The sequence below is a fragment of the Equus caballus genome, chromosome 31 (genome assembly GCF_041296265.1).
Source record: "Equus caballus isolate H_3958 breed thoroughbred chromosome 31, TB-T2T, whole genome shotgun sequence".
NCBI lineage: Eukaryota > Metazoa > Chordata > Mammalia > Perissodactyla > Equidae > Equus > Equus caballus.
In genome coordinates, this window is record NC_091714.1 from 2,785,146 (window position 1) to 2,812,118 (window position 26,973).

The following is a 26,973-nucleotide window of genomic DNA, read 5'->3' on the forward strand; positions in this document are numbered from 1 at the left end:
TTTTGGTGAGGAAGATTGGCCCTGAGCTAACATCTGTGCCAATCTTCCTCTATTTTATGTGGATGCCACCACATTGTGGCTTAAGGAGTGGAGTTAAGCCTGCACCCGGGATCCGAATCTGCGAACCCCAGGCTGCCAAAGCAGAGCGTGTGAACTTAACCACTATGCCACCGGGCTGATCCCCACATCCAGCTTCTTAAAGGGTAGGAAGTTCAACCTCCCCTGTAGCTGGAAGGATGAGAAGCAGTATGTGTAAACAGCCCTAATGAATATCCGACCAGATCTGTAAAGGAGAAAAGCGTGTCTAAAAATGTTTAAAGATATATATATATAAAAATATGCAAAATCTATTTATGGTGACTCTCTCTTAGTGTTCATGTTATTGCAAGCGATTTCCGTTTTCTTTTAAATTTTCTGTACCTTGCATATTTTTATAATCAACGTTATTTTATAACTTAGATTTGTCTTTCCCAAAGAACCCGAAGAGTGTTACAGACAGGCTGTTTGAAGGGTTGTAGGAAGTCTTTATAGGAAGTTGTGTCTCATTATCTCTACAGTTGTTACAAGAAACACCAGGATGAGCCTTCCCTCAGGGAAAGCCACGTCCCTCTCAAAGAGCCCATGGGCTCCGGGCCTGTTGTTAGCCTGACTCAGAAGTACAGCTCTGGGGCCAGACCTGTGGTGTAGTGGTTGTTATTGGGCTTTGCTTTGGTGGCCCAGGGTTTGCAGGTTCGGATCCCAGGTGTAGACCCAACACCGCTCATCAAGCCACGCTGTGGCAGCATCCCGCATAAAATGGAGGAAGACTAGCACAGATGTTAGCTCAGCGACAATCTTCCTTAAGCAAAAAGAGGAAGATTGGTAACAGATGTTAGCTCAGGGCCAATCTTCTTCATGGGAAAAAAAAAAGTGCAGCTCTGGCCTCTTCTTCCAGGTGTGTGCCTGGTGAACCCCAGCTTAATGCCTCCAATCATATGCTTTACTAAGAAATAATAATACAATAAGAAAGGAACAACTTGGAAGTTATGTATTTTAAATCCTGGCTATGTGGAGGAAAGGCCGAAATGATCTGGCATGGATGTAGAGGACTCAGGAGTAACTGAAACCAGGCCAGTCTGAAATCTATATTTTCCGCCAGGCAAAATGCAAAAAGTGTGATTTTTGTTATTTTTTTTTTAATCCAGTTGGGAACAGAGGAAATCATTTCATCGTCCTGTTCTTTTCTAGGAGATTTACTGAAGTCCCTCTGTTTGCCCCTGAGGTGGAGGTCATTTGTCCGTATTGATGGAAGTGGCTCAGCCACAAGTGCCATTTATTTATTAACAAAGCCTTTGCTTGTATTCCAATGCAGCTTTGCCGCGAAAAGTGCTGGAAGAAAAGGAAAAGCAGCTTTCAGTGAAATGAGGCAAGTGTTCGGATAACGATTAGGGGAGAGCTGAGGAGGTGAAGACCTGTTTTGGTGAGTCTAAACTCGTCTGTTTGTCCAAGAGAAATGTTTGAGCATCGAATGAGTTTAGTTTGGTGTGTGTTGTTGCTATTCCTTTTCCTTTATGAGGGTCTCTGTTTAAAGGTGTGATCCGGGAGGTACTCAGACAGCCTGCCTCAGCCCCAAGCCCACAAAGGAAGGGTTCTTAAGAGCAGCTGCCCAGCAGGGAATCTAATTCAAGTTTGACCCAGGACGACCTCAATAAACAGTCCCCCAGCCCGGTGGTTCACGGCCACTTAAAGGTGCTTCCTAGCTGTGCGGCCGCCTCTCGGTGTGGCACCCGGAGAGGCCAGACACGGCTCTCTCCATGGAACACGTCTGCTCACGTGTTTTCCAAAATCATGACTGTTTTATTATGATATATCAAGCCTGCGGAAAAGTTTACAAAATAATATAAAGAACAGCTGTACGTGCACCACCCAGCTTTGTCAAATTTTATCTCTCAGCCATATTTGCTTCACATGTTTGAAAACATAGATAAAATGTCACGGACTCAGCCAAACGCTCTATGTGGCTTTCCCCAAGACCATTCCTCGTCCGCTTTCCCACAGGCAGCTGTTACTCTGAATTTGGTATTTATCGTTCACTGGTGTGTTTTTATACTTCTATTACGTATGTATGTTTGCATAAGCAGTGTACAATTATTTTGCATTTTTAAGACTACGTATAAATGCCATCACACTGTATGCATAGTTCTGAAATTTGCTTTTTTAAATCAGTATTATATATATTTTTAGCTTCATGCAATTTTGGTTGCTTCATTCTAACACTATACATGTAATGGTCAATTGAGAATGTATCGCCATATAGTCTTTCATTTTTCTCTCCTCCTGAAGAAAACTTATGTATTTCTAATCTCACTGTCACAGAGAGTGGTCTCAATTTGGTTTCATTCCTTGTCTTGTGTTTGTCTGGTTTTTGTATCAGGGTGACACTGTCCTCATAGGGTGCCTTGGCAAGTATTACCTCTTCTTCAGAATTCTTGAAGAGTTTGTGCATGGCTGGTATTATTTCCTCCTTAAATATTGGTGGAATTCACGGGTAAAGACCCTGGAATTTTCTTTGTGGGAAGATTTTTAACTCCAGATTCACTTTTGTCAATAGGTTTAGAGGTGTTTAAGTTGCCTCTATTTCTTGAGTGAGTTTGGCAGCTTGTGTCTTCAGGGAACTTGTCCATTTCGTCTAAGTTTCAGAATCTCTTAGCCCGTTTGCTCATATACTCCCTTATCCTTTCGTGACCTGTGCAGCGATGTCATATCAGCTGTGACATTGGTGTGGTCTGTCTTCTCTCCTTTTTCCTCTGATCAATCTGGATAAAGGTTGATCAATTTCATTGAACACCTCGAAGAACCAGCTTTTAGTTTCTTTGTTGTTTTCCTGTTTTCTATTTCGTTGAGTTCTGCCCTGAATGGGTTCAAGATGCACTACCCCAAAATATGGCACCTTGGCATAACGAATGTCTTAAGCTGAAGGAGTTTGATGAAATGGTAGAAGGAGGAAGGTCCCTCTGACCTCCCCCTCCTGGGCCCTCTTCCCTGAAAGCGAGAGATAAATCTCCCCTGTGAGAGGTGGCCTGGCTGTACCAGGAGGAGGGGAGACATCCTTATCACCAGAGATGGGGAATTTAGGGCCGAGAAGGCTGTGTAAACAAACTAACTCTTATCTTCCTGGTTATTTCACCGTTCACTGCTCCTAGCACAAATCCCTTATATCTTGTCAATGCTTCACAAATTTATTGTTTCTTTGTCTAAAAGACGTAAAAGCTTCCTGTTCTGGCCACTTCTTCATTCTCTTCATTCTGTATCCTCTTGTGATGGCTCCTGTGTACATGCAAAAATTCAATGAAATGTAGATGTTTTTCTCCTCTTCGTTTACCTCTGTCAGTTTAATTTTCAGACCTAGCCAGGGACCCTAGGAGAGTGGAGAAAGACTTTTTCCTCCCCTCCAATGCTGATCTTTAGTTTTTCCTGTCTTCTGTTACTTTCAGTTTAATTTGCCCTTCATTTTCTAGTTTGTTAATATTAAAGCCAACGTCATTGATTTGAGATCTTTCTTTCTTTTATTATAGGTGTTTAGTGTGATACATTCCCCCTGCTTTCTGCTTTAGTGACATCTCACAAATTTTGGAATGATTTCATTTTTATTCAGTTCGTAAGATTCTCTTTTTTCCCCCATTTTTATTGAGATATCACTGACATGTAACATTGTAATAGTCCAAGGTAGACAATATAATGATTTAATATTTGTATTATTGCAAAATGATCGCCACCATAAGTCTAGTTAACATCCATCCACACACAGTTACAAATGTTTTTTCTTGTGATGTGAACTTTTACCATTTACTCTTTTAGCAACTTACAAATATGCAACACAGTATCATTAGCTCTAGTCACCTTGCTCTACATTCCATCCTCAGGACTTACTTATCTTCTAATTGGAAGAGTCCACATAAAGGAGAGATCACACAGTATTTGTCTTTCTCTGTCTGACTTATTTCACTTGGCATAATGCCCTCAAGGTCCATCCATGTTGTCACAAATGGCAGGATTTCCTTCTTTCTTACGGCTGAATATTCCATTGTATATATAAACCACATCTTCCTTGTCCGTTCACCCATCGATGGACACTTAGGTTATTTATATATCTTGGCTATTGTGGATAATGCTGCATTGAATATGGGGGAGCATATATCTTTCAGCCATTATATCCATATTCTCAAACATCTTCTCTGTACCCCTCACCTCTCTCCTTTATGGATTCCAGTTTTGTGTCTATTAGAGTGCTTGATGTTGTCCCTCTGCTCACGGACACTCTTCCTTTTCTGAAATTATTTTTCCTCTCTGTGCTTCCTCTGGCATAGTTTCTATGGCTGTATCTTCCAGTTCACTTTTCTTCTGCAATGTCTAATCTTCTCTTCATCCCATCCGGGGTATTTTTCATCTCACACATTGCAGTTTGCATCTCTAGAAGTTTGATCTGGGTTTTTTTAATGTCTTCCACGTCTCCACTTAGTTTTTTGTACACGGGGAGTGTAGTTATAGTAACTGTTTCCATGTCCTTGTCTGCGAATTCTAACATCTGTGTCAGTGCTGGGTCTGATCAGCCTGGCTGACTTTTCACCTCATTATGGGCTGTATTGCTCTTTACACGCCTGGTGACCTTTTTTTACATGCCTAATAATCTTTGATTGTACGCCAGACATCGTGAATTTTACCTGGCTGGGCGCTGGATGTTTTTATATTCCTATAAATATTCTGGAGCTTTGTTTTGAGACATAGTTACGTTTCTTGGAAACAGTTTCACTTTTTCAAGTTTTGTTTTTAATATTTGTTAGGCAGCGCTGGAGCCCATCCTAGGGCTAATTGTTTCTGACTACTGAGGCAAGAGGCTCTGAGTCTGCACCAGCATCCTGTGCACCATGAGGCTTTCTGGTCAGGCGCTCTTCTGGGCTCTGTGTGGACACCAGCCACTCTCCTCCTACTCCTTCCTCACAATTCTTTCCCTGGCCTCATGTGGTGTCCTCACGTGGACGTGCTCATCAGCACTCTGTTGAATACTGAGGGGACGCTTTACCTATCTGGGGCTCTTCATTGGTGTTGCTCTCTCTTCTCTGGTACCTTCTCCTTGAATCCCAGCCACCAGATTCTCCCGTGCTCTCATCTCCATCCCTTCAACTTGGAATCCACCAGGCTCCCCCCATCCCCCTTCCTGCACTGTGCCTGGAAACTCTCTCACCTCCATAAGCGGGGACAAGTGTACAGCTCGCATCATATATTCCTCAACCCTCAGGGGTTGCTGTCCTTCACTGCCTTATGCCCAGTTCTGAAAAATGTTGTTTTAAACATTTTGTCTGTTTTTATCTTTGTTCTAATTGTTTCAGTCAGGTCCGTAAATCTGGTTCCTTTCACTCCATCTTTTCCAGAATTGGATGGCCTACAGTTGGTTTTGTACATTGATTTTGTATCTAAAAATCTTGCTGAATCTTTTTAATTTTCCTGAGGAAGATTGGCCCTGAGCTCACATCTGTGCCCATCTTCCTTTACTTTATATGTGTGATGCTGCCACTGTGTGGCTTGACAGGTGGTGCTAGGTGCACGCCCAGGATCCAAACCTGCGAACCTTGGATTGCTGAAGCAGAGCGAGTGAACTTAACCACTATGCCACCAGGCCAGCCCCTGAATTTCATAAATAATCCTATTTAAAAAAAAAATTTAGATTTTCTATGTAGATAAACATATTGACTGTAAATATGATAGTTTCATTTTTTCCTTTCAATCTTTTCTTTCTTTCTTCTTTCTTTTTGTCTTTCTGTTCTGTCTGGAGGCCTCATTGTCTTATCATGAATACTGCTAATATTTCTCTCTTAGTTTGTCTTTTTAATTAAACCCTTTATACATTAAAGAAGCTTCTTTCTACTCCCAATTGAAAAAGAGGCTTTTAAAAATCATTAACTAAACTTTATTGAATGATTTTATTCTTTTGTTGAGATAACCATGTGGTTATTCTGCTTCAGTTTCATAATGAAGTAACTAAATGAAAAGATTGCTCTCGCATGAAACCAGCCTCACAATTTTGGGGTAAACTCAGGCTCCTCATGGCGTATTTTTTTATACGCGTTGCAGATTTAGTTTGCTATTTGGTTGAGGATTTTTGCAAATACGTTTATGAATGTGACTGGTGGGCAATCTGATATACTGGTTTTACTATTTCCATGAAATGAGTTGTAGAGGATTCTACTTCGTCTATATTCCAGATCACTTTGGATTCCTCTGTTTCTTAACAGTTCCATAGACTTTGTTTATAAAACAATCTGAGAATAGTGTTTTGTTTTTATTTGTTTTGCTAAGTTTTGGGAGGAATATATTTTATGCAATTTGTTCAATGTAATTAACGTCTACTGAGCTTTTCTATTTCATCTTCAGTCCGCTTCGGTAAATTATATATTTAGGAAATTGTCCATCTCATCTCTGTTTTCAAAATTCTTGACATTAGTTTGTTGTTAGCATTTAAAAATATGGGCTATTTCTGTAAAAATGCTGCAAACTTTATTCACTTGGTCTTTCCTTTCTCTTGACTGCTAATGCTGACTTTATTAGAATTTTTTTTTACTAATGCTTATTTTATTAATCTTTTCCAAAGATTCTGCACCTTGCTTTGCTGATCTTTCATATGGCATTATTGTTTTCTCTTTTATGAATTAATTATTAGTTGATCAATATTATTGCTTTCTTGTACACTTTTGTTGGTACTCACTAATTGTCAGTCTTTGTTCTTTTCTATAACAAGCAGTCAAGGCTCCGAATTTTACTCAGTAAGTACTATTTTAGTACTACATTCTTATTTGATGTATAGTAGCTTCATTATTATTAAAAGTTTATAATTGCCATTGTGAATTCTCCGTCTCATAAATTATGTAGAAGTGGGTTTCAAATTTTTTTTCTTTTCTTTTTAAGGATTGGCACCTGGGCTAACAACTGTTGCCTATCTTTTTTTTTTTTCTTTTCTGCTTTATCTCCCCAACCCTCCCCCTCCCCCCACCCCCCCGTACATAGTTGTATATCTTAGTTGCAGGTCCTTCTAGTTGTGGGATGTGGGACGCCACCTCAATGTGGCCTGATGAGCGGTGCCATGTCCGCACCCGGGATCCACACCCTGGGCCGCCACAGCAGAGCGTGCGAACTTAACCACTCGGCCACAGAGCAGGCCTCTCAAATTTTTAAGTATACGTTTTTGTAAAGCTTTTTTTTTTTTTTTGCTTGAAGAAGATTGGCCCTGAGCTAACATCTGTGCCACTCTTCCTCCGCTTTATATGTGGGTCACCACCACAGCATGGTGGACAAGTAGTGTAGGTCCAGACTTGGAACCCAAACCTGTGAGCCTGGATTTCTGAAGTGGAGCATGCTGAACTTAACCGCTATACCATGGGGCTGGCCTCTGTAAAGCAAGTATTTTGTTACTGATTTCTAAATTACTTGCAATACTGTTGGAGAATGTGGTCTGTATCAGGGTAATCTGCACATGAATCACGTGGGATTATTTAAATGCAGATTCGGATTCTGTGGGTCTAGAGTGGTGCCCGGGTTCTGCTTTTCTAACAGGCCCCTGGCGATGTCAGTGCTGCTGCTCAGACAGCCTCACTTTGAGTAACAAGGTTTATAGGATATTGATTCTTCTGCATAATCGAAATTTAATTTGTGGATATAGATGTGGTTAGTTTTTGAAAATATTTATATGTGCTTGAAAAGAAAGTGTATTCTCTAATTATTTGTTGCACAAGCCTATATATCTCCATTAGATTAAAGTTGTAAATTGTGTTACTTAAAACATCCATATACTTACTAATTAAAAATTGTTTCTTTAATGTGTAAATTACTATGAGAAGTGTGATAAAATTCCTACTAGGATTCTAGGCTTATCCATTTCTGCCTATAATTCTTCAAATTTCTGTTTTAACATTTTGATGCTAAATTATTAGGTACAAACAATTTTAGATTTTTATATATTCATTATTATGAATATGATAATGCCCTATTTATCCTTAATAACGTCTATTGCTTTGAATTCTATATTTTCTATGATAATATAGCTAAACTGGCTTCCTTATTTATCATTCAATTGATATACATTTTTTAGCTGTTTATTTTCTGCCTCTGTTTTCATGTTTTTGAATATTATTGTAAACAGTATATAGCCGAATTTGTTCTTCTTCTTTTTTTTTAAAATCCAATATGAAAGTCTCCATGTTTTAACTGGTGAGTGTAGAACATTCACAATTTTTTCAGTCACTGAGAATTTGGATTTATTTTTACCATCTTATTTCTTACTTTATATTTATTCCTCTCTTACTTTTTGTCTCCCTCCTTCCCAGCTTTTTTCTCTTTTCTAATGATTGAGTTATTACTCATTTGTGTAGGTAAATTATTTGATCTCTCTAGTTTAAGATGTTTTTGGTCTTTTTAAATAAAAACTTTTGTGTATTTATTATTTTGGATTGTGAGTCCATCTTCAATGAGGATATATCTGTGGAAAGCCTGTGCCAATTTGGTGAGGGTGTGTCCACCTTGAAAATTTTGTGATTGCTTTTGCCATGAGACCCAGAGTTACAGCAGATCTTTAGATTACTTTGATAAAATTTTAAGATGAAAATTTTCAGACTATTCAAATAGTGTCTTTTTTTGCGTTTTAATTTATTTTAAAAACATTTATTATTACAAAATAGTAAATATGTATTCAGAAACTAGAAAACCAGAGAAAAATAGGAAAATGAAAATATTATATTTCTATCACCCTACAGTACCACTAAGACCTCAGTGTATATATTCTAGGTTTTATCTTTCTTCCTCGCTATCTCTCTATCTATATTACCAATACACATTCTCTCTCTTTTTTCCTAAATTGAAATTATGTAATAAAAGTGTTATTATAATAGAAGAATAATTATGTTATTATACATATTATTAAATAATTATATATTATTTTATGTGTTATGTATTATAATATATCATATAATAATTATGTTATAATAATAGAATAATATATAATAAAATAATATAATAAATGTAATATAATAATGTTTATTTTCTATCACAATAGCTTTCCTCAGTTAATTAACTCCACCTTCCCACAAAATTACATTTTTACCGTATCATGTCCACTGTCCATTTGAAATTTTCCCAACTGTCCAAAATCTTATTTACAGTTGGTGTGTCTAAACCCGGACCTCATCTAGAACCACCATTATATCCTTAAATCTCTATTGATCTTACATAATCCCCGTTTTCTTTCAAACTGGAATTTACTTCTGAAATCTTATTTAGGATACATCAGAAATACACACATATTTGTTGGGGATGCATCATGTGAGCTTCCCAGTGCATCCAATCAGGGGACGCATAATATGTACATCATTAGGATGCTGAGAATGACTTAAGATGGACTCAGATGATGACTGATGCTTCCATTGTAAAACTGTGCTTTGCCAAAATATAATTTTCCAAATGTTAAAAACATGACTCTTACCAACATGAAGTGAGTATGGGACAAAGATTTATTTAAGTCATTAACAAGGGAACAAGGAGTCTGGCGATCTCGTTCAAAGGATTATAGGAGAGACAGAGTATTTATAGCCGCTGCAAGAAACACTGTTACAGTAAGATTGCTAAATTAGACATAAGACAGGTTAATGTCTTTGGGATGATGAAACTGTAGATTTTGGGGTTATGTTTCCTACCAAGGAGACCTCATTTGCATCTCTACCAGACAAAATTCATTTGCATTGCTAGGAGAAAAGGATCATTTGCACTGAATCAATTTTCTACAGCTTCCCATCTGCCCTTACAGAGTTGTAAAATATCCTGATCAATAGTAAATTGTGAGTCAGCAAAGATAGACACCCTTAGAGAACTAGCTCACCCTGGGGTGGGCAAGGTGCACAGTGCTCTGAGTGATCTACAGGACACCCCGCCTGGCCTTGCCGATATCCAGGTTCCGGGTATTTCTGTTTAACATCCCTCCTCACCCCCATTTGACCAGAAAGTAGCCGTATGTGCGGTTCCCTTGGGCGCTCTATGAATTTACTCGTTCCTTAAATCATACACATAATGGTTTTATCAACAATTGATAATCCTTGCTTGAATCAACAATTTCGAGAGTGCTGTGGAAAGCTGACTTTCTAATTGTATATTTCCTTTTACCTGTCCAGCTAGCGTTTCTTCTAGAAAGAACTTTCCCTCATTAAGTGTGACTATTAGGTTACTACACCAAATAGTACAAATCTGAACCCAGTCTCTGGTGAGAACAGGCCTGTGGTAACGACTTCTCAGGGCAGACTTTTCCCTCCACATCAGAGCCCAGGGAGAGAGACAAGCTTGTCTGCCACCCCCACCCCCCACCCCCCGCCAAAAAGTGGTTTTTCTTACTGTACCCTGTTACTGAAGGGAACCCTTTGAGGGACCATCTTGATGTTAGGATTTTCGTTTTGAAGTCCCAACCTCCTAGAGACCTTAGAATCCAAGTTTCTGGTTCGCTGACGCCAAAACCCTCTCCTTGGCGGCCACAGCCAGACTTCCCTCTCTGGTCTTCAGTCCCTTTACTCCTGACCTCTGTGGATTTTGCTTGCTACACATTAAAAAGGATGAGTGATCTATTTTATTCAGCATTTTTAGATGTAAATATGTGATATGTTCAGCTTATTTTATCCACAATTTTGTTGGACATGAAAGTCAGTACTCAGATTTTTCAGATATTTTTCTCTGTCTTTAAGGTCTGCTGGTTAAATCGCCTTTCTTGGAGGACTGAGTAGCGTGGCAGCCAGAAGACCCAAATTCTCTCATCTTCCCCGAGAGATGAAGGCCTGTCACATAATATTGCCGTTTTGGGGGGCATCCTATAATTAAAAATACGTATAGATATCTGTATCTGCATTGCTATCGCTATCCATATTGTCTATAATTTGGTCATCCTATAATTATAAGAAGAATTTATTGAGTTCTTACTCACTGGTTGGTACCACATTGAAACTTCACATTCGTTATCAATACTTAATCTTCCCAACCCAGTAAGGCAGGTATTGATATTCTCTTTATAAAAGGAGAAAATGAGGGATGCAAAAGTTAGTTTGCTTTCCCAAGAATGCTCTAGAATGAAAGTCAGGGGTGGGCTGGTAGTGAGGTCTGTCAAACCACAGAAACTTTGCTTAAATCAGCTGCACCAAGAAAGACTTATACATGAGTACGAACATGATTCATGTTTGATCTGCAGTCAACTAACATTCATTTGACACTTACTACTTAGCAGGCTCCATGCCTTGTCTCATTGGGTCCCCACAGAGCTCCCTGACATGGATGGATGACTCCTATTTTCCAGATGAGGAATCTGAGCTCAGGGAGATTCACTCATTCCCGTGGCCAGAGTGCTAATAAATTCTTCTTACACTATCTCATGTTGCAAGTTGACTTTATACTGAAAAGTAGACTCCCCTTTGACACGAAGACTGGAGTGGTGCTCTGAAGCACTTACCTCTGCGTAGTGTGGCATCATTTTACTACTCGATACTCAAAGTTTGGATTAGAGCTTGGTGATTGCTGTTGTCCCCCAGTGCTCCCAGATGAGAGGCATCCTGTGACAGTTTCTTGGCATAAGATGTGCTACCAGCAGTGTTCCGTGACTCTCAGTTGCTACCATCTCTCTCCCTGGCTTTGGGCAGTCCAGAAACATCGCTAGGCAGCAAATTATCATGAGGAAAGCTCTCTACGGATTGTTGGGAGTTTCTGTTGTCTGAGTTCTTTGTGGATTCAAGGACCTAGAAGAGCTGGTACCCAGCCAGAGTCGATTTATAGGTCTTGCTTTCCTTTTTTTTTTTTTCCTTGCTGAGAGAAGGCAGAAAATTAGCTAGAATTAGTGACAAGCACTAGTCTACAATCTTGGGTTGATTTGAGCATCACGGACTTTTCACTCCAGGGAAAGTAAAGATTGAAATGGAACCTAATTCTTCTCTGGTCTGTCTGGAGACTTTTTTTTCATCCTTACAAACTAATCTTGGAAAATGAGGCAAACCAGATACAGGGCTGACGGACACTGTGTGAAGAGGATAATGTCCGTTGTGGGAGGAGGGCTTAGTTCTACAAAAACCTTTTGGTTTGAAGAGGGAGTAGGGGATACTTTATGTTCCCCAAAAATCTCTTTACTCTGAAGTGATCTTTCCAAACCACACAATGTGTTGGGCACACCTTGCTTTTTTCTGAAAATGCAGGCACTGACCTTCCGTCAGGGACTTTAAGAGACCTCCACTTATCCATGAGACCGGAAACTCTGATGACATTTCACAATTGTCTCTCTCTCCCAGATCGTGCAAGCCTGACCATCAGGTCTGATTTTAGAGTAGCTGATATGTGTAAGAATACGCTTCTTCTTGATTCTTTAAATGTCCTTCTGTTTGTTTATCTCTGTAAATTATCGGAGTTTTCCTGTAGACGAGTCATGTGGAGGAAGGACGAGAGGAGGCGAGGGGAGGGCTCCCCGGAGAGTGAAGTACCTGGCCCGTGGAGAGCTTTACCTGGAATCAGCTCAGATGATTGACAGTTTGCTTTTGCAGCATCAGGTACCCAGGTGCTGGTCTCTCTTTGCAACCACAGCTTCCAGACTGACCAGCAGGGTAAAAACGACTTCTGTCCTGGAAACTCAAGTCTGACTTGACGCTGAAGCCAATGGCAAGTGAATATATTCAATAATAGAATTTCCAGAAGCACAGTCCAAGTGAATAAAGACTGTTTCTTGTTCTCAGCTTTCATTCTATGTGGACTTTATCTCATGCAGCCCCTATTTCCCTTTTGGTGGTTTAAGAGCCACAGACAAAAGTTCACTTGTTAACTCTCTGCAGAAAGATTATTTCACATGGGAAGATAGTAAGAAATATGCACAGTGTACTTTTCTGAGAGCGATACCTTCAAATGACCAACACATAGTCAATAAAAAGTGTTTATTGAACATCAGCGAGATAGTAAAAGATAGATCGCATTGAATTTTTTTCAGACTATTTTTTTAGAGCACTTTTAGCTTCACAGAAAAATTTAGAGGAAGGTACAGAGATTTCCCATACATCCTCTGTCTCCTCACGTGCACAGCCTTCCACATTATCCACATCTCCTACCAGAAGATAGATTTGTTACAATTGATAAACGTATATTGACACATCATAATCACCCAAAGTCCATAGTTTACATTAGGGTTCACTCCTGGTGTTGTGTAGTCTATGGGTTTGAACAAATATGTAATAACATTTACCCATCATTATATTATCATATGGAATATTTTCACTGTCCCCAAAATTCTCTGTGCTCTGTCTGTTCATCCCTTTCCATCTAACCCCGGGCAGCCACTGACCTTTTCACTGTCTCCATAGTTTTGCCTTTTACAGAATGTCATATAGTTGGAATCATACAGTATGTACCCTTTTCACATGGGCCTCTTTCTTTTGGTAATATGCATTTAAGGTCCCTCCATGTCTTATCATGGCTTGATAGCCCACTTCTTTTTAGTGCTACACAATTTTCCTTGGCCTGGATGTATCATTTTATTTATCCATTCACCTACTAAAGGATATCTTGATTGCTTCAAGTTTTGGCAGTTGTGAATAAAGCTGCTATAAACCTTTGTGTGCAGGTTTTTGTATGGACATAACTTTTTAACTCCTTTGGGCAAATATCAAGAAGTATGATTACTGGATCGTATGGTAAGAGTATATTTGATTTTGTAAGATACCACTGAACTGTCTTCCAGAGTCACTGTACCACTTTGCATTCCCACCAGCAGTGAATGAGAGTTCTCGTTGCTCCACATCCTTGCCAGCATTTGGTGGTGTCAGTGTTCCAGATTTTGGCCATTCTATTAAGTGTCATGGTATCTCATTGTCGTTTTAATTTGCATTTCCCTGGTGACATATGATGCGGAGCATCTATTTATATGCTTATTTTCCATCTGTATATCTTCTTTAGCGAGGTGTTTGTTAAGATCTTTGGCCCATTTTTTTAATAGAGTTGTTTGTTTTCTTATTGTTGAGTTTTAACAGTGTATTTTGTATGTTTTGGATAATAGTTCTTTATCAGATGTGTCTTTTGCGAATATTTTCTCCCAGTCTGTGGCTTGTTGGCTTGTCTTCTAATTCTTTTAATTAATTCTAATTAATTCTAATTGACATTGTCTTTCACAATACAGAAATTTTTAATTTTAATGAAGTCCAGCTTATCCATTATTTCTTTAACAGATTCTATGTTTGGTGTTATATCTAAAAAGTCATTGCTATACCCCAGGTCATTGAGGTTTCTTCTATGTTATCTTCTAGGAGTTTTACAGTTTTGAGTTTTATATTTAGGTCTGTGATCCACTTTGATTTCCTTTTTATGAAGAGTGTAAGGTCTGTGTCTAGGTTCTTTTTTTTTTTTTTTGCTTGTGGCTGTCCACTTGTTCTAGCACCATTTGTTGACAGGACTATCTTTGTTCCATTGTATTGCCTTTCCTCCTTTGTCAAAGATCAGTTGACTATATCTACGTGGGTCTATTTCAGGACTCAATTCTGTTCCATTGATATATTTGTCTATTATTTTACCAATACCACATTGTCTTGATTACTGTAGCTTTGTTGGAAGTCTTGAAATCGGAGCATGTCATTCCTCCAAATTTGCTCTTCTTCAATATTGTGTTGGCTATTCTGGATCTTTTGCCTCTCCATATAAATTGTAGACTCAGTTTGTCAAGATCCACAAAATTGCTTCCTGGGACTTTGATGGGATTGCATTGAACCTATAGATCAAGTTGGGAAGAACTGACATCTTGACAATATTGAATCATGCTATCCACGAACATGGAGTATCTCTCCATTTATTTCGTTCTTTGACATAACTCATCAGAATTTTGTGGTTTTCCTCATATAGGTCTTGTCCATATTTTGTTAGATTTATACCTAAGTACTTCATTTTTTGGATTCTAGTGTAAGTGGTGTTATGTTTCTGATTTCAAATTCCACTTGTTCATTGCTGGCAGAGAGGAAAGTGATTGACTTTTGTGTATTAACCTTGTATACTGCAATCTTTCTATAATTGCTTATTAGTTCCAGGAGTTTGTTGATTTTTTTTTTTTGGATTTTCTCTATACCTAATCATGTTATCTGCAAACAATTACAGTTTTATTTCTTCCTTCCCAGTCTGTATACCTTTTATTTCCTTTTCTTATCTAACTGTGCTAGCAAAGACTTCCAGTACAATGCTGAAAAGGAGTGGTAAGACGAGAAATCCTCGCCTTGTTCCTGATCTTAGTGGAAAGCTTCAAATTTCTCACCATTAAGTATGATGTTAGCAGTACGTTTTTTGTAGATAGTCTCTATCAAGTTGAGGACATTCCCTCCAATTCTAGTTTACCGAGGGTTTTGTCATGAATGGGTGTTGGATTTTGTTGAATGTTTTCTCTGCGTTTATTGACATGACCATGGGAGTTTTCTTCTTTAGACTGTTGATGGGGTGAATTGCATTAATTGGTTTTCATGTGGAACCAGCCTCGCATACCTGGAATAAATCCCACTTGGTCATGGTGTGTAATTCTTTTTATATATTGTTGGATTCAATTTGCTAATATATTGTTGAGGGGTTTTACAACTATGCTCATGAGACATATTGATCTTTAGTTTTCTTTTCTAGTAATGTCTTCACCTGCTTTTGGTATTAGAGCAATGCTGGTCTCATATAATGGGTTAAGAAGTATTCCCTCTGCTCTGTATTCTGAAAAGATGATAGAGAATGGTATAAATTCTTGCTTTAAAGTTTGGCAGAATTCACCAGTGAACTTATTTGGGCCTGGTGGTTTCTGTTTTGGAAGGTTATTACTATTGATAGAATTTTTTAAATAGACATAGGCTTATTTGGATGGTCTGTTTCTTCTTGTGTGAGTTTTGGCAGATTGTGTCTTTTAGGAATTGATCCATTTCATCTAGGTTGTCAAATTTGTGGGTATAGAGTTCATAGTATTCCTTGATCATCCTTTCAATATGCATGAGATCTGTAGTGATGTCCCCTCTTTCATTTCTGATGTTAGTAAATTGTGTCCTCATATTTTCTTCCCTAGTTAGCCTGGGTAAAGGCTAATCGAGGTTATTGATCTTTTCAAAAAGCCAGCTTTAGGTTTTCTTGATTCTCTTTACTGATTTCTTGCTTTCAATTTCATTGATTTCTGCTCTAATTCTTACTATTTCTTTTATTCTGTTTACTCAGATTTAATTTGCTCCATTTTTTTTAGTTTCTGTTTATTTATTTTTAATTTTTATTTATTTAATTTTTTGAGGAAGATCAGCCCTGAGCTAACATCTGCCACCAATCTTCCTCTACTTTATATGTGAGAAGCCTACCACAGCATGGCTTGAGGAGCATTGTGTAGGTCCGCACCCAGGATCCAAATTTGTGAACCCTGGGCGGCCAAAGCGGAACGTGTGAACTTAACTGTTGTGCCACTGGGCTGGCCCCATTTTCTCCACTTTTTCTAGTTTCTTAAGGTGAAAACTTAGATCACTGATTTTAGATCTTTATTCTTTTCTAATGCGCATTCAAAGCTACAAATTATCCTCTAAGCACTGCTTTCATGTCATTCCACAAATTTTGATAAGTTATGCTCTCATTTTCATTTAGTTCAGAATACATTCTAATTTATTTTGAAATTTCTTCTTTGACCCTGGTGTTATTTAGAAGTATGTTGTTTAATCTCCACATATTTGGGGATTTTCCAGGAATCTTTCTGTTATCGTTTTCTAGTTTAATTCCATTGTACGATTTCTATCCCTTTAAATTTTCTCAGGTATATTTTATGACCCGGAAGGTGGTTTATCTTTGTGACTATTCCGTGTGAGCTTGAGAAGACTGTGTATTCTGCTGTTGGATAAAGCAGACTAGAGATGTCACCTATACCCGGTTGATTGATGGTGTTGTTGAGTTCAACTGTGTCCTTACTGATTTGGGCTTCCTGCTCCCTCAGCAGCTTCCAGCTTCTGTTTCATATCAGAGAAAGGTGTGGCGACTGGGCTGGGTTTCCTGCCTATGTGCCCCTCAGGGGTCCTTTCTGTTCCCTCTCATGAGTACCTGCAGCTGGCACGGGCCATGGGGAAGAGCTGGAGATCAAGAGGGGCCCTGCTGTCTCTATGCCAGCACCCAGGTCGATATTTTGCCTTTAGGAATTCATAAAACCCTCCTCTGCATTCTTTTTATCTGCTTTTAGAGCCACAATGCTTCAGTCCAGAATCCGTCTGAGGCTTTGTGTTTCGCTTCATTGTCTTTAGTGCCAGAAGCAAGGAGCAGATGGCATGTTGCTAACAGATGGAGAAGAAACTCGAGTGACTCAGTGTATACTTTATTTTTCACTTCCTTTATATAAAAATGGTGTTCAAACAGAAAGGACAGAGCAGACGTGTGGGAACTGACATCCCAAATAGTCAGAAAATAGTGTAACACCTGCTTTCTCCAGGAGAGTATGCGCCGTCTGACTCAGACCATCGGAAAGATCTTGGAAATGAGATTGTGAAGCTCTTAGAGGTGATCTTTGCGGAATCTTGGAGAACGAGAGAGAGAGATACCAGGAGAAAAGAGACGGACAGATGTCCTAGCTTTCAAAATGGAGGGGGGCCATTTTGGAGACTATGGAAGAGTCAACTTGCTATCCAAGGGCGGACAGTTTTAGTCTAAATGTAAAACGATGTTTTGGGAATGCCTAGGAAAGAAAGGAGGGAGCTTTGGCTCACTTAAAAGAAGGAGCCAAGCCACAGTGGCCATCTCATTCACTGGGGGAAGCTGCATGCATCTTACCTCCGGCCAGGTGTTGATCTCCTTAAGGACGAGGGGGAGGAAAATGGGTTGGCAATGTTGCACTTCAGTGAATTCAAAGCTGACTGAGCACTTTTACTGATGGAGTTATAATGCCGAATGAGAACAGCTCTGGTCTGCCCAGAGCTTTGTTCTGGCATCTATTCAACTCAGAACTGATTACCAAGATCTGAACAATGGCGTCAATCACTATGCATGTGGAGAGCTTGTGCCTAAAATAATAAAAATGAAGTTACTCCATATCTACGCAGATAAATGAGAATAACATGTGGGGAGGTGATGCACAATTTTTTCTTTTTGTTTTTTATAGGTTCCTCATAGGGTGGAGGGCAAAAGCCATTGAACAGAGGTCCGCCTGCCACAGTTGACACTACACACTTTACTTTTCCCAAAGTCTCTGCCGCATTTGGGAAGATATATACAGCTACGGGGTGAGGAAGATGCCAGAAGCAGAGAAAGTCAATGGGAAATTAAACTATAAAATAAAATCTGAGCTCGATAAAAATTTGAAGCCTTCCCAGTTGTGAACTACTTGCGAAAGCAAGACTAGAAACCCTCAAAACCCTGTATTATGTTTACGATTGGACTAAGCTCAAAGCGTGAAAAGACTTCCCAAGGGCTGGATAACTCCTAGGGCAGGCACGCCTCCACCTTGCTCTGCCTTGGAAGAGGCCCTCCAGCTCTCAAGGCATCCCAGGAACTCTAGAGGGGGGTTTATGCCAAAATGAGGCCAAGTAGGGGGCTTTTTTTGTGGCTCGTCAGGTCCTCCTGGAGTGAGTGATGGGCAAAGCCACCTGTGCGTGCCTTGAACGCAAGTTTAAAATTTTCCATTTTCTCCACAGTTCCTCATAACTCATAGTTAAGTGCTTTTGGCAAGTGTACCCAAAAAAGTAGACTGGCTGTTGAAAATATTTCAAAACACGCAGCACCGTCAAGCCACCAGTCATACGTGCAGCAAACATTTGAATTTTTAAAAGTTTTCTTCAATGTTTTCCAAATCTTTGTTGAAAATACTCCTCTTTGTCTCATTTTATGCCCTTATTGACACAGCCATAACTGAACAGAAGCTTCATTTTACAGCTCAAACAAAATGCTTTCGTGAGTGGAGGCTGGGACTTGTCTAACCAGTCCACAGGTCAACAGTAAACATCCATCGTGGGAAACTGCAGGGGGTTCCCAAGCCACAGCGGCAAAGCTGAACTCAGGAGTTTCAAACAATCCTTTAAACTTTGGGATTGCCATGGCTCTCCCTCAGAAAACCAGGCAGAAGATGGGGACCCTGCTCTTGAGAAGAATTTCCATCAAATTCATCAACCATTGAAGTGTTTGAGAAAGGTTTTATTACACTGAAAAATCAGCAAGGCCAACAGAGGCAAAGAGCCAGGTGATCCTTCAGAAGTCTTATCAGAACATGTGCCTTTTCCTTCCCAAAGCAGCTCCATCAAACCCATTCCTCATTCCCTCTCTTTCTCATCAACCCTTCTCATCAATTCCTTCTCCTGGCTGCATGAGAAATGGATACAAAGTATCGGAAGGGTTCGCAAGAATTTAATACCAAGTATCTGAAGGGATAGAGTTTTCAAAGAGACTTTTATTCACTGTTCACACACTGAGACTGGAACACATCTTTGGACTCACCCACTCTCCGCTTTGTAATTGCTCCACATTACTCCCAGCACACAAACAATCCCAGCAAAGGAACAGGGCCAGCAAATCTTTTCCCGATGTTTATTGAGTGGGATTCTGGTGCCTCATGGGCAGATCCACATTTTACAACATTATTTTGACAACCTTGCTTGTTGACCTCAAGAACCTGAGAGTGAAATGCATCGACTTGCCTCTGGAACATAGGGTAGGCGTCATTTTAAGCATCTGCTGCTATCTCAGGCCAAATCGAAATGTTTTCCTTTTATAGCATTTTAAAAACTTTTCCCAGAAAATATCAGCATTACATTGTGTCATGTCATATTTAGAGTTGCACAATGTTAGGCTCTCTCAAAAGAATGTTGAGAAGATTATATTTTAAAATAATAAGCCTGGGAAAATGACTGACTTGAGATGTTTAATAGTAATAAATATTCCTGAAGGATAAATTAGTCAATAACTATGTGTTGAGTGCCAATGGCATGTCATGCAATGCAATGTTGAAAAAAATTCTAATTTATGATATTCCTCTCTCCCATAAGGCACCTAACAGAACTTGGCATTTAAAACCTACTCATCCAGGGAGAAGCCACATTCCAGCACCAGATGTTCACCGTGCGGCTTGAAAAGCCTGGGCTCCGACCGTGCGGGTGCCCACACTGTGCACTCTACAACCGTGCTCCAGCATCACTCACACGCCTGCGTGTGATTCTTAGCAGATGTCTGAGTCCGCACTGAATTGTATTGTGTTTCATGTGTTTAATGAGAATCTGAGAATCCCGTGGTGCGAGAAATCACGAAGCATACTCTGGTCACCGTTCCGTCGTGCCGAGTCCGTCTGAGATCTGGAAGTCATTCGTGCCTTGCCGTGATGTGATTTAAAGTGAAACCTCATAAAATTGCATGGTATGGTGGGGAGGAGGGATGTTCTTGCCTGACTGCGGTGTGTAGACTGCTTTCTTTGGATCCATTTGCTGAGTATTTATGGAGCCCCTGTGACCTGCTGGGCAAGGCTGTGAAGGGACATCCAGAGAAACAAGACCATCCTGCTCATTTCAGGAGCTTGTCACTTGCTTGGGAAGGTAAGACACAGCAAGAATCAGTTAAATCGCCTTAAGACAGTGTGGAATTCAGCCAAAACGGAAGGTTACATACAAATTCGTAATGAGGTGGGGAATTTTATTTATTAGAAATTCTCCATGAGGATTCTCCATGAGCTGCTAGCACTACAATTTCCAGGAAGCCCCCGGCTCCATCCCAGTAGAGGCTGGTGGTACCAGGGAGTCACGGAGATTCCATGTCCACTAGCCCTCCTGGGGGCCTGGGGCAGGCATTTGCGGACTCTGGGCTTGAAGGCTGGAGGTGTGAGGCAGGGGAGGAGGAAGGAGCCGCGTCTGCATGGAAAATAACTGAGGTCACGGCAAAGAGCTGAGAAGATGCTCTGAGAGCAGGAGGGTCTGGAGGCTTCGGGAAGGAAAGGGAATTGGGCAGGACAGAAAGGGAGTCTTTTAGAAGGGTTATGGCTGTGAACTGGAATTCCTTTCATGGTCTTTGAGAGCCATTAATAAAGACAGGAACCAAGTTTTAACTTGGATGCTGGACCATTTTTGCAATGCCTCGCTGTTCTGAAATAATGCACGTGAGGCCTTGAGAATATACATTCTCTGGAGTCAGAGAAAAGGAAATCCGTGAGGATGGAGGGGACGAACCTGAACCGATGTTGGAGGGTAAGAGGACGGATGGGCAGCAGGGAGGGCGTTTCTGGAGGAGGGGCTGGCATGAGCAAAGGCCTGAAGCTGGGGATCCACAGAGGCTGCTTGGGGGAAAACAGGAGGCTGCGTAGCTGGGGCAGTGATGATGGATGGGGAGTGGGGATGTCAATTTGGTCTAAAGGTCAAATCAGATTCCAGAACTCCTTGAATGCCTGGTTGAGTAGTTGGTTTTCAACCAGCAGGTGATGAGGACCCATTTGAAAATTTTAAATGGTGAGGGGCTATGATGGAAATGGAGCGGCTTGAAGCCAGGGCCATGGGTTCCAATGCCATTGCCTTCACCCAGGAATGCCTTATAGGAATGTGGATTACTAAAGCAGCCGTGATGTTGGAGAGTAAGGGAATGAGCAGATAATAGGGAGGAAGAATCGATTAAACCCAGGGATGAAACAGATGGAATGAAGGGACGGCACGAAAGATCGCGTTTATTAAGCATTTCCGATTGCATCCACCGTACCTCTGGGTGCTTGATAAATATCGGTGGAGTATATGCTAACAGTAATATTATGAACATGGTATTATTGATGCCATTTTGCAGTTGAGAAAATTAAAGGCCAGAGAATTTGGGTGACTTGTCATCATTCCCAGAGCCAACCGGTGGAGCCGAGATTGTCCTGATTCGAAAACGAGCGCTCTTGAAAACTCCACAACGCTTCCGCCAAGCAAATTCTGTGGCCCCAGGCTCAAGGAGGGTGGGTTAGAGACAGACAAAGATGCGAGGGAGGAACTTCTTCAGAAAGGGAAAAATGATTGTTTTCTGGTTGCGTTGGTTTGGAAATTTTGTCAGAATATCTTCCCGTTGGAATTGCGGGCGGTGGGGGGAGGGGGGTGGCCATCTCAGAAGTGGGGATGGAGTGGGGGCTCCTGCACGCTTGCCCGCTCTGAGCCAGGAGCTCTCGGGCGGCGTGCAGGTTTGTCTAGTTCCTGCCCATGGTTGCTTTGTGTTGGAGTCGAGTGCTGTCGGCTTCTAACCAGCGAGAGGTGAGACCTAGTGCTGGCCACAGGCCTCAGCCTCCTCATCCTTCAGCTGAGGGCTGGGTCACTGGGTCTCAGACTGTGCCTCTCAAAGCCAGTGTGGAGGAGCCCCCGTGGGGCTGCTGTCCTTCTCCCCCTCCTTGACCAACCCCTCCAGCCACCACTTTCCAAGTGCTCTTGTGAGTTTTACTCATTTATATTTCTGGGGAAGGTTTTAACTGAACACAAGCCTCTCTGTGATCATCTCTCTCCAGATTTGAAATGAACTGTTCCCGTGCTTCCAGGGACCCCTCCCAGACTAGCAGCCTACGATTCTGTGCTGACTGCATCCTCTCGTCAGCAGGAAATGGAGAGAAGGAACCCACCCTCTGGGGCCGTCTCGCAGGTGACCAGCTCCACAGCACTGAGGGCTTGTGCGAAGTGAGGATTTGAGACCCACTTCACAGCCCAGAAAGGCATACTTGGGACAAAGCCTTCTGCTGTTTCTCCATCATCTTTAAGTCGGGAAGCTGACGTCCTAGTGAGGTGTGAGGCGGAGTGGACAGCAGGATTCTGTGTGCAGGATTCAGCTTTTCCTCTGCTGTGTCTGTCCCGGGGACCCATCTGCGTCTGCTCTCAGGGGATCCCCAGGACAGCACAGAGAGCGGTGAACACATTTCTGGATTGAGTCAGGCCAGTGGGGCTAGCGATGTGGCGGTAGCATGCCATTGCACTCCTGGCGGTCACCTGGGAGATAGCTGATGGCTCAGCAGGGCCCGGGGGAGCTCCGTCTGCCCGGCCGGACTTGGATCTGAGATGGTCACCTGCGAGCTCAACAGCCCTGCAGGTGCCCGGCAGACACGGTGTCTCGCAGACAGATAACAGCGCCTTGAGAAGCGTCTGTTTTTGATGTTAGAGTTAGAGGCTTGCTTAAACACACCCACAATTAGCCCTGACCCTTCTCGCAGGGTCACTGTGTCCTGATTCACAATCTCACGTGCAAGGCAACTGGATCTTGTCGGAGATGGATGTGGGGGGACCGGACGACAATAGGATGTCAGTGTGTTAGGTCTGGAGGGGGCAGAGGAGCAGGGCAGAGCAGCCGCCAGACCGTCAAGAGACTGCCACCGGCGCCACCGAGCCCTGCCCGAGGGAAAGCAACACAGCCTTTAATTTGTCCTGAGAAGTTGAACGTTGAAAATAATAACTTTGCAGAGATAACTTATTACACAGTTCTTCCATCGATTAACTCCGTGAGGTAGAAATTATTATTCCCATTTTGCAGATGAGCAAATTGAGGGTTGGGATAAGTAACCTTATCCTAAATCATCCAGTTGAGCCAGTGCTGTAGGGAAATTAATATCAGGAGACTGTGTTAGGATACTCCAGAGAGGCAGAACCAATAAGGTGTGTGTAGGGGAGAGAGAGGGAGAGAGAGAGATTTATTTTAACGAATCGGCTCATGTGATTGTGGCACATCTGGAATTTGCAGGGTCGGCCGGCAGGCTGCAGACCCAGAAAGAGTTGATGCCACAGCTTGAGTCTGAAGGCCATCGGGAGGCGGGATTCCTTCTTCTCCAGGCCACTTCAGTCTTTTATCTCGAGGCCTTCAACTGACTAGATGAGGCCCACCAAATTATGGAGGGGCATCTGCTTTGTTCAAAGTTGACTGACTTAAATGTTAATCTCATCCAAAAAATACATTCAGGGGACATCTGGATGGGTGACTGACCACGGCCCAGCCAAGTGGGCACATAAAATTAACCATCAAAGAGACCCTAAGAGGACTGAAGCAAACCACTGAGAAACACAGAAGCCCAGATACCAATAGCTCTGAGGTTGCCACTCAATGGGAAGAGTCTGGTGGGGGATGAAGGACGTTGGCCATGCTCTGTGTGGCTCCCCGAGGGGCTGGGAAACTGAAACAGCTGAGTCCCGGCTGTTAGTGCATTCTTCATGCTGGAGAAGCAGGCTTGCCTACCGGGGCAGCTACCGAGTTTGCTGTAGTCCTAGAGGGACACGCAGAACGGGTCCCAGGAAGCGTCTGCAGTGGAGGTTGCTGTCCCCGTTGGTCACTTCATTTTTGCTATAAACTCGAGCGGACTTCTCAGTTTGCTGTTTCCAGAGGGAAGCACTCCCTGCCTGACATCTCCCTTCCACCCTCCTCCATTGCCTGCTGTGTCTTCCATGCCCCTGGAGCCCAGGCCAGCTCTGTGATGTCCCACGGTCCTTCAGACTGGCTGGTGGGCAGGGACGGCCTGCTGGTGTCTGGTGTCTCACTGCCTTTCTGTAGCCGTGAAGCACACGTGTCTATGGAAGTGCCTTCAAGGAGCAAGGCTCCTGGGGGCATCTCAGGCAATGTGATGGGTCCTCAGGGGAGACATGGATTCGGGGACATTTCACTGCTTCTAGACAATGAGGGTTTCCACAGCGATTGTATGAATGGCCTGGCCACATCCTGAACCGGTTCTGGGGGTCCTCCTCCCACAGCTCTCCCTCACTGGAGCTGTTACCCCCCCCCACCATGTTGTAATTATTGATGACATGCACAGATTCTCCTCTGGCTTGTAATAACCTCAAGGGGGTGACAGAATCATAGCCCCCTGTACCTCTCTTCCAGTATCTGACACATGACAGGTACTCAGGGGATGTTGAGGCAGGAAATAATGAGGAGCCCCCCTGGGGAGAAGTGCGGTCACCATGGCCATCATGGAGCCTTGGTGCAGGAGCAAGCACAGAGGCAGGAGGGCACGCTGCCCAATGTCATGCTGGTGACAGGCTGGTGAAAGAGACGTGGATTGAGACTCCTTGACCCCTGTGTGTAAACAACGTTCTTCTAGTACAGGACTCAAGCAAGGACATTTAACAAGTTCATTTACAGCAATGGGGCTGTCTCCTCTTGAAAAAGCCGTGACAGCGTGTAATCCTGTATAAGAAACCGCACAGTCCTTTGAACAATTCTTCACCTCGTTCCTTTGCACTGATGCAGTGCGCGACCCACAACACTGTCCTCTCCCCTTCCTTCTTGCTTGTGTATCCCTGCTCTGCCTTTTCTTTTCGCTTCTGCAGTTGACTGGGCTGGGTGCCCTGCAACTAGAACTTGTGTGAGGGGGGCAGGTGGGCAGGAGACTGGGAAGGAAGTGCACTGTGTTGATGCCATGTGAGTACTGAACTAGCTTATTTTAGACACAGAAGAGTATTATCTTTTTTTTTTTTAAGATTGTCACCTGAGCTAACATCTGTTGCCAGTCTTCTTTTATCCTTCTTCGTCTCCCCAAAGGCCCCCAGGACATAGTTGTGTATTCTAGTTGTGAGTGCCTCTGGTTCTGCTATGTGGGATGCCACCTCAGCATGGCCTGATGAGCAGTGCCATGTCCACCCCCAAGATCCAAACCAGCGAAACCCTGGGCCACTGAAGCAGAGAGCGCAAACTTAACCACTCGGCCACTGGCCAGGCCCAGAAGAGTATTATGTTATTCACTCATTGGTTTGTTCATTCACTCCTTCATTTGTTCAGCAAATATAACATCTACCATGACCCAGGCACGGGGATACCAATATTCCCAGTAAATGAGGCCTCTTGAAATGGTATTTTAAAATTAACTCAAGGCTAATTGGCAAGTGGTTAATGGGCCAGGATAGGAAGTTACAAAGTTATAGGGGCATGGATGGGGACCACACTTGCAGATAAGGGGAAGGAGGTCAAGAACGAGACAGTGGTGAAAGATGACATGAGTGGAGCCATATTAAACCAGCGCCGGGGGAAAGGCCCCATGGCCGAGTGGTTAAGTTTGCTCGCTCCACTCCTGTGGCCCAGGGTTTCACCACTTCAGATCCTGGGTGCGGACATGGCACCACCCATCAGGCCGTGCTGAGGTGGCGTCCCACATAGCAGAGCCAGAGGGACCACAACTGGAATATACAACTATGTACTGGGAGGTTTTGGGGAGAAGAAGAAGAAGAAGAAGAAGAAAAAAAAAGAAGATTGGCAATAAATGTTAGCTCAGGTGCCAATCTTACCAAAAAAAAAAAAAAAAACCCAAGCCAGAGCAGCCATTTCAGGCAGATTGCCTCGCGTGTCCTGTTTTCTTTGTTTTCCAAACTGGACCAAACCTCCAACATTCCAACAAGTCAGCAAGGATGAGGACATTCTGTTTGTAAGGACTGTTGGAACTGGACTTTGCTGATGACCGAATCTGAACCAGTCAACGAAGGACAAGTCCAGCCTTAGCACATCTAACACCCATGAACTCTTCCTCAACACAATTCAACTCAGCCTCCCTTTTTCCCATAAAGGCCCTGAGCCCCTCTCCTGTAAATGGACCACTTTTTGGGTTTCTGCCAGAAACCGTGCTCCCCAGTTACAATTCCTTGATCCCAAATAAATGCTCTGCCTCTGAAATTGGCTTCTGTCTTTGTAGGTTGACAGCACGGGGCGGGGGAGAAGGCGTTAAATTTAGGCCCCGTGGCCTAGAGGCCAGCCTTTCTGCAGAAGTGCTGGGAACAGGGTACAGGGAAGGCAGTGCGCTCAGAGGATTGCCAAGGGCAAGCCACGGTCTCTGAGTTCAACTGGTCAGCCCGAGGGGTGCGACCCCGTCCTGCCAGCTTGAACAAAAAACAGCTGGAACGCTGGGTGACATTTATCTTGCCTCATTCCAGGATGAACTCTGAAACTCTGCTTTAGATGTCCTATGGGTTCCTAGGACACCGATTGCAAAGTGCTATAAACTCAGTGGCTTGAAACAACAGACATTTATTATCTCAC

General features: G+C 42.4%; 1 long non-coding RNA gene across 1 annotated transcript; it reads left to right on the plus strand.

Moving 5' to 3' along the window:
* The first annotated feature begins 1,329 nt into the window (after positions 1–1,329).
* LOC138921643 (uncharacterized) lies at positions 1,330–26,610 on the plus strand. Its single transcript, XR_011434385.1, has 4 exons — positions 1,330–1,459; positions 18,149–19,690; positions 20,025–20,564; positions 22,484–26,610. It is a non-coding gene; the product is annotated as an uncharacterized lncRNA (long non-coding RNA).
* Positions 26,611–26,973: the final 363 nt, after the last annotated feature.